General features: G+C 46.5%; 1 protein-coding gene across 1 annotated transcript in view; it reads left to right on the top strand.

The window, feature by feature from the left end:
• The first annotated feature begins 736 nt into the window (after positions 1-736).
• The window catches only part of LOC144140048 (uncharacterized), a 332,419-nt gene continuing 318,292 nt past the window's right edge, over positions 737-14,863 (top strand). Inside the window, exon 1 of the mRNA XM_077672255.1 lies at positions 737-869. The gene's annotated coding sequence lies outside the window, so the exon portion shown is untranslated. The remainder of the gene's footprint in view (positions 870-14,863) is intronic.

Here is a 14,863-nt window from a genome sequence, read left to right as displayed (position 1 = left end):
GGGGGGGGGGGGGTAGAGGTAAAAAGCTTCCCTTTAAAACGGTACCATAGCGCCTGCGATGTTTACATAAGCTATCCTAGCGATCTACATATTATGCAAAGGTGAGTAGCGTAAAAATAATGCATCAATCAAGACACGCCGCAGTGTGCGGTGCACATATTTCTCCCTGTTTTACCCTAGCGTCACTAAACACAGCGCTATCGCTGTTGCATAGAACATAAGGCGAAATCAGCGATTTGACGAGCGCCGAATGAACAATGCGCAACGGAAGCCGGGAAGCGAGAGCAGCGCGGAGTCTCCGAACGTGCGGCGTTCCCCACCCTAATTTTCGCCCTCGCGAAACGTGCTCAAACGAATGGGAAGAGAAGGTACCGATTCTGCGGGAGGCATCAGGCGCCACAACACGTAAGCAGATACAACTCTTAATGCGAGGGCGCGAGGTTCATGAACCCCGAAACCGAAGTCCTAGCGGGACCCGGCTCGGTTGAGGGACCAAGCAGCAGCCCATAGTACAGATTAGAGCTGTGGCAATGCCTGCATTCCCTTCGGTGGTGTTGCTTGCTCGCGCTGTGGGGAAGTGAATAGACGGGAAGGAGAAAGGGGGAAAAGAAGGGAGCGCCCTCTGGCGTGGCGCTTGGCAAGTTCCACGGGCGACCCCCACAGGCGGCGGCGCCTACGCTCTCCGGCGCCCGTGAGCGTTTTTTTTTTTTTTTTTTCTCTCTTGGGGAGTAGGACGGGCGCGTCGGGCGGCGCGCGCTGCCGAAGTTTTCGCCGCCGCAGGACGGTCAGTTGGTCGCCGGTGCCAGCGGCGCGGCCGGCGAACTTGGTTCGGCGTCCAGGAGTTCGGGCCCGCTTTGCCACCGAGCCCGGTGAGTTGGTCGACGGAGTGCGCGCCGTCCCTAAACAGCTTCTCAACTCTTCGCGTGCTGCTGACTCGTTCGCGCGTGCATATCGTGCGATGAACGGCAGGACGGGAAAAATTATCTGTAAACAGCGAAAGCGTAATAGTGGCCGAAGAGATTAGAAATAATCTATTGTGCTCATTTATTTCGGGTGTTTTTGTTTCCTGTCACCTGCTAAGTAGTTTCACGTAGCAAAAACGACCCCCCCCCCCCCCCCCCCACACACACACGCACCCACACACGCACGCGTGCCTGCACACACACACATGTTCTATGTCCCTAATTTCCGACATCTACGTTATGTCAGCTGCAACGAAGTGATAACTTTTTCTTGATGCCATTATTCCAGGTGTCTGGGGCGGGGAATGACTAGCCAAAATTTAGTTCGCCGCCATAACTTTCCCCCCAGCCGATTTCAGAAATGGCCGTCCATTTGTTAAACAATCTCCCAGGTACGAACGCACTGATTCACTCGTAGCTTATTAACTGTGAGCGCCATGCCACGGAGGTGACTGCCATACAATACCTAAGCGACCCCCCCCCCCCCCCCCCCCCCTTTGGGCGTAACAAAAGGAAGGAAAAGAATATCGCGTGCAAGCACCACGGCAGAAAATTGCAAAACCCGCAAGCCAGTCGCGGAGGCGGAAAGACAGCCCCAAGCCATGCTTTTGCGTGCTTAAGTTCATGCCCGGTTGCTTTGTCTGCGTTCGAGCAAGCTCTGCGCCAATTGACAAATGGATTGGGTCGAAGCAAGTCTAACATGCGGGTTCCCCCGCTTCCCCCGCACGCGCACCAGGAACCACGTGCGCTCCTTTTTTCCCCCGTTTACATTCTGCGGTAGTACAGCACAGCCCACGGCCCTGCGTGTTGTCGCTTTTAACGCCTATAGCGCGGTAGAGTGCTGGCACTTGTCATATGCACCTGGGTAGAGCTAACCACGTACCGCTGCTGCAAAGTATTAACAGGCGTCGTTCAAGCTTGCCATTAACCAAACGGCCGCAAAAGCGGAAACAGGTAAAACTGGCCACAACTACGTAATTTACCTTCAGTCATTGGTATATACACTAGACGTGGCATTCACACGCTGATGTCCCGTTTTCGTGAAAGTCTCATGTTTGTGTACTGTTTTACTTTGCGTGCATTACAAGTGACTCATAATATATAATATATAACTAAAAAACGTTCTGTTCGTTCATGTCCTTTGAAGCCATATTTAGTGAGAAACGTGTCTTCTGCCTCGGTGTATTTTGCTGTCGATTTTTTTTGTTTTATTTTGCTTTTTTTTTGTCGTCGACATTGTCCGCCGGTAAAAAACATCCCTAATGGAAACGCTTCATGGATCCCTTATTCCTCGTCTTCTGTAGTATGTTTTTGTCTTTATTTTTTTAATGACCATGCTTCTGCGTGTGCGCAGTCAGGGAAAGACGAAAAGAACAGGAAACTATCAACCACGACGCACAAATAGCGCAATTCTTCCTATGTAGGCCAAATTGTAGCACAGTTTCTTCCCAATAACAAAGTTTTGTAATGTGATTTTTAAAGTAGGGCACACGCACGCTATTATTCGATTATCATAAGCCACATCCTTCGGTTTCCTGTGTTCAGGCTCGTAAATTCGTTTTCGTGTTTCATTTGTCTGTGATTGTAGACTGTGCGCAGCATATGGCGAACGGTCTGTCGCAGCGTCTTTGTTTCCGCTGAAACCACTGTAACGAAAGCGCATGGGTGTTAGTTATGTATATTTGTATATTGAAATTATTAGCGACTGTTGACAGCAACTATAAATTTAATGCACACTTTTTACTATACTGGGGTCACAAATATTCGCCCACAATAGCAAAAAACAGCACATGTAACCCTAGCATATAAAATTTACTTTTGCCAGACTTTGTTATTCGTTTAACACTTGACCCACATATGTATCTTGTGTAGATGACGCTCACAACTTTGCCTTCACATTACCCAGTGCATTTTCTCATTCTTTTCTTTCACACACCTCTGATTAGTGGAAGGACTTTGCGTATGCAGTTGTTGCACTTACCAATACCAATTAAAAATTTCTTCACTTAAGATGCCTATTGCTAGGTGACCGCGATACATATGTAGAGTTAAAACCCCATCTAACGAAGTCACCGGGAACTCGAAATATTTCGTTAAATAGAGAACTTCGTAAACTCAGGACTGCCCTTTTAGAAGCAGTTGATGCCATAAATTCGATGTTTAAAGGGACGTGCGTTCCAGCAGCTACCATGGCATCGTAATTGCGGTGGCCGCGGCGCTCGCCAGACGATAATTTAGCAATGCGCTAAACGTCTGCGGTGAAGATAATAAGCCAGCCTGGGCTTGACCAAAAGTCGTCGCGCCGCAGAAGACGCGTAAAACACAGCGCGTTTTGTTGTACCATTTCCCCCTGAGCGGAATGTTCTTGGCTATCACATCCTTGAACAACGTTAACATGTCTTCCTCCAACTTCTCGTGCGGCGTGGTCTTGGGGTTCTTTTTCTTCAACGCAATTTCAGGCGCCGTGGCACGGATGAGAGCGTGTTCTTCCTTCAAGATTGTGGAAAGTGTGCTGGCTGGTGTGCCGTGGTCTGCGGCTACAGGACTGCTGAGTTTATCTCGTAGAGCTTCGTAAGAACGAAACTAGACGCCTCTTTTTATTTCTGACGCGGCGAAATATTCTTCGTGGCGTTCTGACGAAACACATTCAAAATTTCCCCCGTTTTAATTGTGTATAGTTCTCGAAATACTTCGTTAAATCGGGAATGGCGGTGAATCTGTCTCGTTAGTTCGCGTTCATCAAAGCATTGAGGCACCTGCGGGGGAATCTGAATTTTTTCGTTAGATAGGGAAGTTCGATAGATCGGATTTCCTTGGATCGAGTTTGTCTGTATTTAACGCTAGGAGTACGCACGTTCATATAAATGGGCCAAAGGCCAATGTGATGAGAATTGCGGGTAAGATGTTGACGCCGCAGCCAAATGGGGATTGGTAAATCGGCCTTGAGCTTCTGACGGCAGCTGCCATCATCCCTGGCCAATCCACATGAGTGGGCACGTGAGAAGGGTAGGATGAGCTTACGTCGCCACCAGTGTCATGAGAATTGTGCTTGTTTGGGTGGGTGGGTTTGCGCTTCAGCCAATGGTAACACCGTAGGCACTCCAACAACCGTGGCGTTGCCGGCACAGGGATGTAGGGCTGCCGCCTTAATATTAGTGTATTCATCCTGAGTAGTGCAAATTTGTGACATTATTGTTGCAAATACCAGTTTTGCGTGCTGAGCTGCGTTGTATAGTATCTACAGCCGTTTTACATTTCGCACGGATTTTCGTCTTGAGCGCAACGAACGTAAAGAAAAAAATTAAGCGTAAACAAATAAATATAACGTTAAATGTTTAGTTAACCCAATATTAAGTGTGTAAAACATGCCCAGGTCTGTGAACATGTTGTACACACGCGACTTGAACGACCCAACAGGTCCTTTGAACCACGGAATCGAGGCTTTAAAACCCCCAAGTTGCATTTTGCACAAGGAAAAGGAAATCTTTCCATGCACTCTAAGAAATCGGTGCAGGTGGGCTCCACACCAACGCTCCAGAACGACCATTCAGCGTGCTTAAAGGAGCCATGAAGAGAAAGTACAAGTTGGGTTCATTAGAAAGACTGCTTAGTCCCGATAACAATGATGCCAATATCATGGCAATCTTCGAACAAATAACGGAGATATTAAAGAAAACGTGTGAAGCAGTCGCAACCCCCTAGCCAAATTCCCGCAACTTTTCTATGACGTCACGTAACCTTGTTTGTGCGATTGGCGGCCGCCTAACTGACCTGTCGCGACGACACATTACATGACGTCTGTAATGGTTGGTTGATTGATTGTAGGGTTTAACGCGCCGACGCAACACAGGCGATGAGGCGCGCCGTAGTGGAGGACTCCGGATTAATTTTGACCACCTGGGGATTTTTAACGTGCGCCGAAATCTCGTACACACGGGCGTTTTTGCTTTTCGCCTCCACCAGAAAAGCGGCCGCCGCGGCCGGGAATCGAACCCGCGACCTCGTGCTCAGCAGCGCAACGCCTTAGCCACTGAGCAACCGCTGCGGGTCGCGTCTGTAATGGGGCCGCTAGTTTCATTTGACCGCATCCTTTGAATGCTAACGTGCAGTTAACGCACTCAAAATTATGTTTTATTGTTGGCCCGCATGACGTCATCCTTGCTCATAACACGTCACTGTGGCGCAAAATTTGAAAATTTTAAATACTTCTGGATTTTTTTTCCCTTAAAAACATCTTTTGGGCTGTAATGGAGCTGAGAGAGACACTGAATCCTAGTTCAATCAAATTACACGAAGTTGTATTTTCTCTTCATGGCTCCTTTAAATGTGCGAATTTGGCGAATGACGACGCCCAGAATGCGATTAAAGTAAAAATTAGGATCTGCGCTGGGACAACAGCGCACACACACGCCTTGCGCAGTTGTCCCAGCGCATATCCTAGTTTTTAGTTTAATCGCATGCTGGGCGTCGTCATTCGCCAAAGTCGCACATTTAAGAACGCTGAATCGTCGTTCTGGGGTGTTGTCGTGAAGCCTACCTGATTGATTAAACGCGCCGACGCAACGCAGGCGATGAGGCGCGCCGTAGTGGAGGGCTCCGGATTAATTTTGACCACCTGGGGATCTTTAACGTGCGCCGAAATCTCGTACACACGGGCGTTTTTTGCTTTTCGCCTCCATCAGAAAAGCGACCGCCGCGGCCAGGAATCGAACCCGCGACCTCGTGCTCAGCAGCGCAACGCCTTAGCCACTGAGCCACCGCGGCTGGTGTGAAGCCTACCTGCACCGATTTCTTAGAGTGCAACCCTTCAGCCCCGCTTGCGAGTTCTTTTAATAAAAAATGGCAGCATCTCCATTCCGTGGATGATGGCGAAGGTGCGGAGTACGGAGACTCGAAATGACATCCAAGTTGCGCCTCGAGTGACATACGATTAGAGCCCCGATCATCATTCGACTTGAGCCGTGAGTTGCACATTGATTATTCCCTCAATGAAATTGCAAATCACGGTTCAAATCGAATTTCGCTTGATTCTCGCTTGATGGTGCTCACGGATGGATGCCAACGGACATTGGGAGGTCCTAAGGTACTCCGCACCATTACAGGCGAGGGAGTAAGCCGTTTGGCTCTCAGGTACTGACTCACGGTCGTAGCCCAATGGGAAAGACCACTGACACTAACTCTGTCTAGTCTACCACACACAGGCGCGAATCCTGCTGGTGCCTGTGTGATTTTTTTTGCGATTGTAACTGCTATTCGCACGGACGCGGATGGTCATTGTGCGGTCCTAAGGTGCTGCGCACATAATAGAGCCGCCGTTGGTGAAACTACAAAGACCTTCCTTCTTTTGAGGACCAGCTGTCTTTTACCTTTCAAAACCACCGATTATATTGCGGATTTACATTCCTGATTCAATTATTTGCAATATGTATTTGTGCCAATGTTTCAATTTGAGCACTCGAAGCTTTAAAAAAGGAGCACAAAGACTGTCTACGCAGTGTGTTTTTCCATTCCTGGCATCGAAGCTTTAAAACCCTGGAATTGAGTTCTCCTTAATGCTAAAAATTTTATCTACAAGTTTTTAGGCAACTCTTGCGAATTGTTTTATATAAAAAAGCCGTTTTTGGCAATAATACTGAGAACTTTCTTTCTGCGGGGCCCAGCTTTCTTTTAGCTTTCAACAAAATCGATTTCAGTGCGGATTTAAATACCTCATAAATGATGCGCAATTTGGGTTGTACCCTGTTTGAAATTGAAAACTCCAAGCGTTCGAAGGGAGTAAAATTGTGAAAACAGTTCGTTTTTCTATTCACGCGATGCATTTACCTCCGCAAATTTGTTTAGCGTGCCGCAGGATGTTTACTTAATGTTTCCCCACGTAAAAGGGGGAGCGAACTTGATCCCTGAGTATCGCTGCAATAACGAACCTCGTACCAAAACACGGTTTGCGTCTCTCGGGGCCGTGTTTACGATGCTGTTGTAATTTTTTAACAATTATTTTGGTTGCACAGGAACGGCGGATTGCAGAGAACGGCGATGCAAAGGTTCAAATCCGCTCTAGGTGATTGGGACAGAGGAAGGAGCACATGCATGTATTTCTAGGAAGAGGAGCGGCTCGTTGATGTTTTCCAGGCAGACAAAACTAATGAAAATATTGAATTAGGAGGCGCACCTTGCCGATGTGCTCGTGAACAATTGACTTCATGTCTCAATGGGTACCAACCACGCTCGTGACGGAGTGTCAGTTACAACCAATATGACCGGTGAAAACCGGGCTTGCCTGTTTTAAAATAATACAGAGCCGAAGCTAATTTCGGGACAATCATTTTTCAGCAGCAAATCCGTACCCTGGATGACACACATAAACTCAAAGAGACCTGTTTTCGTGGTGGCTGTATTTAGTTCACTGCACAAAAGCCTTGATTCACGGCTTTACTCAAGTCTCAGGACATTGCTTTTCGTTGAACACTGCAAAAGAAAGAAACCTTCGCGGCTGCCTCGGTAACTTCCACCGTGACATCAAATTAGTTTGCAATGTGGAGTTACGTTACCACAGTCTGCAAATCTCTAATGCTCTCCTAATTCTGTATTAAATATTGAGCTAAGGTTGGCGTAGCTCCTTTAGGACACGCAGACTTGGAATTCGCTAAATGCTGCTCATAGGGCTTTCTCGCTGCATGGTCATAGTAGACATCATCAGGTTACCGAGAAGAGTATATGGTGGAAGGAAAGCGATATGCCGTAGCACCCTCTAACTCAAAAAAAAAAAAAAACGCAATGCGAGTAGAAGGACCTCAGACTCTCAGCTCACGACGGCATCTTCCAAAGTCTCAACTTTGTAAATGGTTAAATGTTGTTTACACCGGTTTCGGCGTGCATTTAGAGTTGTAAATTTGCTAAGCACACTGTTTCAAAAAAAAAGGAAAGAAAGCTGGAAGCGTTCGTAGTGTGGGTGGCAGGTTTGCAAATTTAGGAGGCATAATTATTGGTGAGTGGTGATGACATCTCTAATGACGGCGCGAATAACAGAACACAGAGGAAGAGAAGTACAGAGTATGAGTGCTAGGCCCGTGTACTTCTCTTCTTTTGAAGTTTTACCCCGAGTAATAATGCATAGTTTAACTATATCCACGCATATGATTGTAGCACTGAGTGAAAACTTTTGGTGCTACTCCGGGCCCGTTTCGTTTGAAACCTTGTTTCATTACGGGCACAGTCGTTGTTTCATCGATAAAAAAGTTTGCCTTGCTTTTACGCGCATAATTTTGAGAATAGGTCATCGTACTTTTTTCTGCTCTTTTTTGACCTCATCGCTATTCTGAAATGATCGCCATGTGTCTATGTCTTTGCTCCTCTCTAACCATAGTGCCTCAAAATATTTTATGGTTTATAGAAACCAAGAAGTGACCTGTGATGGTGCAGAGCTATACAGCCGAGCGGCCGGCGGGGGAACGCGTGAAGCTTAATTTTCATACTTCTGAAAAAAAAAGAAAGATTAGACTGCATTTTCTGACGCAACTATGGGACCGGGAAGGTGTTCCAATCAATTATATTTCTTAGTAAAAGCCATGACCAAATTTGTTAGTAAGAGAGAAAACGGGAGTAGGTCTGTCAGAATAGGGGGGTTGTCTTTGTCTAGTGATTGACGGCGGACTGTAGGTAAAGGGACCTTGCTGAAAAGTATGGTGTCACCAATGAAATATAAATTTTTGCTTTGTAAGCTGCCTGCGAGATTCTAAACAGCTAATATTGAGTATTCATTTGATGAATACTTCCAGACGGATCCAACTGAACTTTACTTAAAAAACCGGGGTGCGATATCTCACCACCACTCAACGCGAATATTTAGAACAACTTGTCGGGCTTTAAAAATGGTACTATTTTAGTGAAAATGTACTTTGGCGACCCCTCAAATCTCAGACTAAAATTGCTTCACCCTTTATCAAAGAGTAGTCAGTGAAAGTACTGACCAAACATGTTCGTGTATATTAACAGTAAACTGCGTTTTAGCAGGCAGTACATTTGCATCTTGTTCAACGACTACTATCATGTTATATCATGACTACTATCATGACTATCGTGTACTATCATGACTACTATCATGTACTCTCATGACTACTAAAATGTTAGCATTTTACATGGCGGCTTGACGCAAGATGAAAGTGTGACAATAGCTTTTTTTACGTATCGTCTTTACGTATGGTCAGAATGTTGCAGTGGCTGCAGTTTGCGACAACGTAAAGGGTGCAAAATCAGAAATTGATTGATTTGATCGATAATGAGGTTTACAGGTTATGAGGAACGCGGTAGTGGAAGGCTCCGGATTAATTTTGAACACTTGGATCTTTGATGCGCGCCCAAATCTCGAACACATGGGGTGTTTGCGCTTTTTGCCTCCATGGGAAAAGCGGCCGCTGCTGCCGGTAATCGAACCCGCTTCCGGGGGCTCAGAAGCTCAACGCCTTAGCCAATGAGCCACCACGACGGGTAAAATAAAAAAACAAAGCTGCAGTTGCAAAAATGGTTTCCCGGGAGACCTAAATATCATGCTGGAAGGACAAAAAATTAACGAAGTCCCATTAATCAGGATACTAGGACTCTGGATACAGAGCAACCTAAAGGGCAACTACACTATACAGAGGCACAAGAAGACCACAAAGCAAACAACAAGAATGATAAAAAGAATAACAAGGAACAAAACAGGAATGAGAGAAGAAGATACTCTCCGTATGGTTCAACTATTGGTGATCAGCAAAGTGGCATACAGCCTACCATATCACCCGCTAAACAAACAATAGGATGATCAAGTGAACACAATATTAAGGGGAGCTTATAAAACTGCAACCGGACTCCTCTAGTGGACAGCAGTGATGCCAATTTAGCGCATTTTCCGCTAAATCTGGCGAATTTCACTTTGTTCTGACGGGGAAAAAATTAGTCTAGCGGCTAGTGGATTTTTTGGCGGGCCATTTTCATACATAGCGGATTTCTGGCGGTTACCTCACGCAGCGCACCGATTCAAAATCGCCCTGCAAGAAAGACCTTATGACTTTGCTTTCAAGCTTGGTTAAAAAAGTCGTAATTCCGACAGAGCAGATTGACGTTCTGACGTGCAGACTTGAGGACCACTTGAACCCCAAGCCATATCTGGGCTACGTGTTTGAGACGTACGTTAACAACGTGAAAGCTCAGAAGACCGACGGGTTCTCTCTCGCAGATGAAGCTGTGATACGAGAAAGCTGCATAAGGTTTATTACCACGCTAGTTGATCAAATCAGATAGCGACTTCCCTACAAAATCACAGTTCTCCAGGAAACATCACTCTTATCGATCGAAAACGCTTTGTGCGTCGTGAAGGAGCCATTGATTCCTCTGCTGGAAGCAATGGCAGTGCCCCCTGAGGCAATAGAAAAAATTTTAAACCAGTGGAGCAAAATTACCCTCCTGAATGGAGGCAAATATCATCCACGCAGTCGTTCTGGTGTGAAGTTCACTCCTGTAAGGACACCTGCGGCGAAAACCTGTTCGCCGAGCTGGCCAGATTTGCCATGTCGATGCTCGTGCTGCCGTATTCAAATGCCGAAGTAGAGAGGACGTTTAGTCAGCTTAAAATACTAAAATCCAAGCTGCGGAACAAGATGAAGCCTGAAACTAGAAACGCCATCTTCGTCGTAAGAGCGGGGCTGAAGCGACACCAGAAACGTTGTTTTGATTACGAACTTCCCGCGGCAGTTCTTAGTGCCATCGGAACATCTGCAACGTATGTGCAACCAAGTCTCCTTTCTGGTCCCTGAACAAGTACCTGAACAAGTTCCCGTAGAGATGATATCAGACGACGACAGCGGTGACGAAGACCTCAATGTGTTTTTTGTTGACCTGTGAGTTCTTTTTTTCATCAGTGTGAACATTTATAACTTTTAGCCTAATCTGTGATGAGGTTGACAAATGACGACCACCGCCGCACTGAAGCTTCAAGTGTTCTAGTTAGACTCCTTGGAAGACTCTTTTATATGTTATTTCAGCTCTCGCAGTTTTGGGGAGATTCTAAGAATGATAAAGGTATTTATCATACGAAATTGAACGGTTTTTCTAATAAAATAGGCCCTAGCGGAAAATTTAGCGGATATGTTTTAGAATCTAGCGGAATCTGGCGGATTTCTTATGGCTTTTTAGTGTATATCTGACGCCCATCAGTGGCAACACTGGTGGACAGCCACGAGAAAACTACAAAAACTGGCATAACAAACACCTTCCAGGACATTAAAGAGGTCACGCTGATCGCTCAAAAACAAAGGCTGCAGTACACTACAACGGGCCGAGCCATACTCAAAAGAGTAAGGACGCGCGCTGATAAAACCAACATTGCAAGTAAATGTGAGAGATACGCTGAAAATTAATTATATCACCAATACGAAGACACATGAACAAGACAGCCCACCAACGATGGAGAAACCCGCCGCGGTGGTTCAGTGGCTAAGGCGTTGCGCTGCTGAGCACGAGGACGCGGTTCGATTCCCGGCCGCGGCGGCCGCTTTTCTGATGGAGGCGAAAAGCAAAAACGCCCGTGTGTACGAGATTTCAGCGCACGTTAAAGATCCCCAGGTGGTCAAAATTGATCCGGAGCCCTCCACTACAGCGTGCCTCATCGCCTGCGTTGCGTCGGCGCGTTAAACCCTACAATCAATCAATCAACGATGGAGAAAAGCAATAATAGCATATCTCGAAAGAAAACTTCACGGAGACCGTAACACAGTCTACACCGACGCAGCAATGTACCAAAACAACCGCGATGCGGTAGCAACTATCATAGATTCTGACCACAATCTAATAGACTGCTTCACTATCAAGAACATGAATCCCGAGGAAGCGGAGGCCGGAGAAATAGCCCTTGCTTTCGCCCACGGGGAGAGACAGCAGAAAAGCCTGCACATAATTACGCACTCCCAGCGAACATGCTACGACTTCGTTAAAGAAAGAATACCACGAGTGGCAGCAAACATGGTGAAAAAGATCAAGGGAAGACCTCATGGAACGCACAGATTGACTCCCGGCCACGAGGGAATGGTGCATAACGAAGCGGCTAACAGCACTGCCCGTGAATTGACGAACCGGGCGGGTGACAGCACGCCGCTTGTCACCGCGCTTCTTAACGGCTATGGGGAAAGACTGGAAGCACTCAGGGTAGCCAGAACACTCTACCCGCCCCCTAACAAAAAGCTAAACGCAATGGAAGCCACCTCCTGGAGACAAATTGAAACGAATACTTATCCAAACCTCCACAGGTATAGCCTCATTTACCCAGGAAAATACCGACCACACTGTCCAACCTGGAGCAGCACTCCCACACTATACCACATCACCTGGGAGTGCAACCGCAATTGGCGTGCAGACACAACACCAGAGAAAAAACTTGAGCTATGGGCGGCAGCCCTGGCCAGCTCGAGCCTGAAAGACCAGGTCCATCTGGTCAATCTGTCTCGAGAGAACTCCAGGCTCAGGGGAGTCCTAGACCCCACCCATCAGCTACACCAAAATTCCTGTTTTCAATAAAAGTTTGTTCCTCGTTCCCGTTGGTCATTTCGAATAATGGTCATTTCGAACAGCCAGCCTGAACCCCAACAACAGTTCAAATAAACCGCTTTTCCACGCGGTCACACCCTAACTTTGGCTCGCATTTCCTTTTATGAAAGTGATTTCCCAGGGTTTCCACGGAAACCAGCATATGCCTCAAAGCTTAAGGGTAAATTTCATTGACACCAGCAATTGAAAAATTGGCCATTTTTTAAGGGTCGCATCGGCTCGACCATTTCGAGCTTCCTCTAGATGTCCAGCAGGCATGCAGGTATTTGTATGCCGTTACAGCTTAAATCTGGGCGATTTTGTTCGAAGCGTGGTCTTCTTTGGTTATTTGCATTGGCTCAATAGAATTTAAAAAGGCTCACTTAATAGCACTTTGGCAACATACATCAGTGCGACACTGCCGTACTCAGGTAACATGGTAGTCTCCAGATTACCAGCTTGCGAAATCAAACCGAGGTTGGCAGCAAGTTTTACACTAACCGCGGTTCGACGGGTAACGCTTGTTGGACCTGCCATGGAGCTGCATCAAATGAGGTAATTTTCAGCCGCGGTAACTTTAACAGCGGTCAAAGCTGCTTGTGGGACAAGTGTCTGAGTTACACAAGATGAAACCATGGCTAGGTAGATGACCCACAGAAGGACTACAGAGCTGAACTGAAGTGGTCCTTCACAGGTTACGAACAAACCGCCAATACGCTATGAATTCCGTTCGCCACGTCTTGACTGAAGGCCCACATATGACAAAAACCGAGCCTCTGGGAAAATTCGTGTAAATTCCGAAACATCCGCATTTTAGGACGTGACCTGTTATTGTGTACATTGATTTTATAGGCTCTCGTGGGGCGAAGTGTTTTAAAATTATACTTTTTCATTGCATAACCACTTACCATTTCCTTTCCTCCTTACCAATTCCTAGCATTTACATACCAAAGAGGCAGCCAGTGTTTCCTACAAATGGTCGTGTAAAACCCGTAATAACCACTATCGACAAACAGGTTGCCCCACTCTCATCACAATTACATGTACACAACAACGAATCACGCACAATATGCACGCACAACGAAGCACGCACATCGCGAACACGACACTTAATATTCATGACCTTGTTTAGCCAATAAAACACGCCATCAACAAAGAATATTGGCGCAGCTTGCACTAGTCGAGCAAGGCTGGAGAAACGGCGGAACTGGAGGTCGACCTAGCTTCTCCGGATTTCGCTAAGTTTTGCTAGGTTCTGCTAGGCTTTGCTAAGTTATGTAAGATTTTGCGATGTTCTTGCTATGGTAAGTGTTGAGGGTTGAGGCCAAGTTTGGCTGGATTTTACAAGGCCCTTCCGGTCGGTCCCCCACACTGATAGCGGATCCCAGGGGGGAAGAAGCTAAGTCGACCCCCAGCTCCGCTGTTCCTCCAGCCTTGCGCCAGTAGTGCAAGCTGCGACAATCGTTTTTTTGCGTTTTATTAGCCCAAGAAAAAACTATCACCTTTAAAATAGTATTGTAAGGGGTGCGCATACGCATATGCCTCTTTTGCTCACACTCGAGCAGGCACGAAACCCGGCTTCATTGATATAATATTTTATCTGCGGTGGTGCACCCTTTCAGGTGGTGCAGTTTTCTCTTGGTATTTTCTTTGCTAACGCTACCGGGCCAAGCTCAAGCTTATACAGCTCGGCTGCTAATAATTTTGGTTCAGGTCCTATGCACACACAATGAGTTCGTTTCTCTTGACTTCATTGCCGAAACTGATCGACGACAAAAATAGGAAAGATTTAGGTGAATGTAACCAATAGGTTTAAATATACAACGATCCAAGTCCGCGCTAAACGATAGCCTGACTGAAAACCGAAAATAGAATTTAGTCGCTGAATAATTTTTGTAAATATGCACGGCTCGATTGCGATAATTCACTGAAATGCAGTTATAATGACCATGTAAGATCAATATATTCGCTGTGTTGTGCTTGAGAGGAGAAGGGGAGGGCACCCATTACAGCAGCCCTTTTCTTCAAGAACAGCGAGACATCACTACATATGCAACCACTTCTTGCTGCCTGACTACGTAATCCCGTATCGCCAACTCATTCCACTGATCATGTCAACTATAACAACTACGTGACTGCGGTTGTTATAACTCTGGTAACCGTGCATTACAGGCGGCAATCAGGAGGGAATGGTGTGCAGGCCACCGACACACAGTCATGCAGACGAGATCGACTTTGCAAAAGAAAGAAAATACCCACGGGTTCTTCCGGGGTCTTCCGCTCTGTATAAACAAAAGGAGGCCAGCCTGAGCACACCGACATAAACTGCGAATCACAGAACGAGT

The sequence above is a fragment of the Haemaphysalis longicornis genome, unplaced genomic scaffold (genome assembly GCF_048455015.1).
Source record: "Haemaphysalis longicornis isolate Haplotype H1 unplaced genomic scaffold, Haemaphysalis longicornis Haplotype H1 scaffold_1, whole genome shotgun sequence".
NCBI classification, from domain to species: domain Eukaryota; kingdom Metazoa; phylum Arthropoda; class Arachnida; order Ixodida; family Ixodidae; genus Haemaphysalis; species Haemaphysalis longicornis.
Note: the sequence above shows the minus strand (reverse complement) of the source record. Positions and strands in the feature narration are given on the sequence as shown.